The sequence below is a fragment of the Alexandromys fortis genome, unplaced genomic scaffold (assembly GCF_014885135.2).
Source record: "Alexandromys fortis isolate MF-2015 unplaced genomic scaffold, M_Fortis_MF-2015_v1.1 scaffold_28, whole genome shotgun sequence".
NCBI lineage: Eukaryota > Metazoa > Chordata > Mammalia > Rodentia > Cricetidae > Alexandromys > Alexandromys fortis.
In genome coordinates this window covers 1,333,089-1,334,254 of record NW_026067901.1, presented here as the reverse complement: position 1 = coordinate 1,334,254, position 1,166 = coordinate 1,333,089, and positions in this window count along the sequence as shown.

Sequence of the window (1,166 nt, the reverse complement as noted above, 5' to 3'; positions counted from 1 at the left end):
TCTCTCTCTCTCTCTCTCTCTCTCTCTCTCTCTCTCTCTCTCTCCCTGTTAGTTTGGTTGAGAGTTTGTCAGTCTTACCTTTTCAAAAACCTAAGTCTTGATTTCATTCATTTTTTATTCTTCTCGCTTCAAGGTTATTAATTTGTCTGTTCTTTATTATTTTTTCTGTGCACTGTTTTACTGTGTTCTAGGTTTTACTTCTTTTTTGATCTATGACCTTGATCTGTATCATGAAGTTATTTAAGATCTCTCTTTTGTTTTGTTGAATGTAGGCATCTATAGTTATGTACTTACCCCATAGATCAACTTTCATGGTCTCCCACATGTCCTTAAAACTGTGTTTTCATTTCGTTCTATTCCTGGCATTTCATATTTCCCTGCTGGTGTGTTTGATGGCCATTCTTCTTTCAGTAGTTTGGTGTTCAATCTACATCAGTTAGTGTATTCTCTTCTTGGTTTTCAGTTTTATTTCCTTGTGATTAGACAGAATACAAAAAATTGTTTCATGTTTTTCATTTGTTAAGACTTTTTAAATCAAAAGCATAACCTAATGTATAAAAAGTTTCCAGAGCTCCCAAGAAGAATATGCATTCTGCAGTGTTGGGGTGGAACTTTCTTTAGGTGATCTTGAGTCCATTTGATCTAGAATGTCATTTAACTTCAGAGCTGTTACCTTATTTTTTTTCCTGCATAATCATCCTTTTGATGAACATGGACTGTTGGAGTTATGTGCTTTTACAGAACTGAGGTCATTTGGTGCCTCTCCATACAGTAATGTTCATGTTATGAAGTTAGACACATCAACATTCAGTGCATATGCATTTATCATGCTAATGTTCTCATGGGTCACTTTTTTAATTAACATGAATGACTTTTAAAAATCTTGTCTGATTAATCTTGGCTTAAAGTCTATTTTATCAGATATTAGTATTTCCACACCTTCTAGCTTTCTAGTTCCATTTCCTTGGATTATCTTTTCCATCCTTTTACCCTAAGTGTTTGTCAGTCAGGATTCTTGTAAGTAACAAATACATGGATCCTATTTTAAATATAAGTTGCTAGTCCTTGTGTTTGGATTATGGAATTGAGACAATTCACATTCAGAGTTATTACTGAGAGCTATGTTGATTCTTGTCATTTCATGATCGTATGGATGTTTAATACTT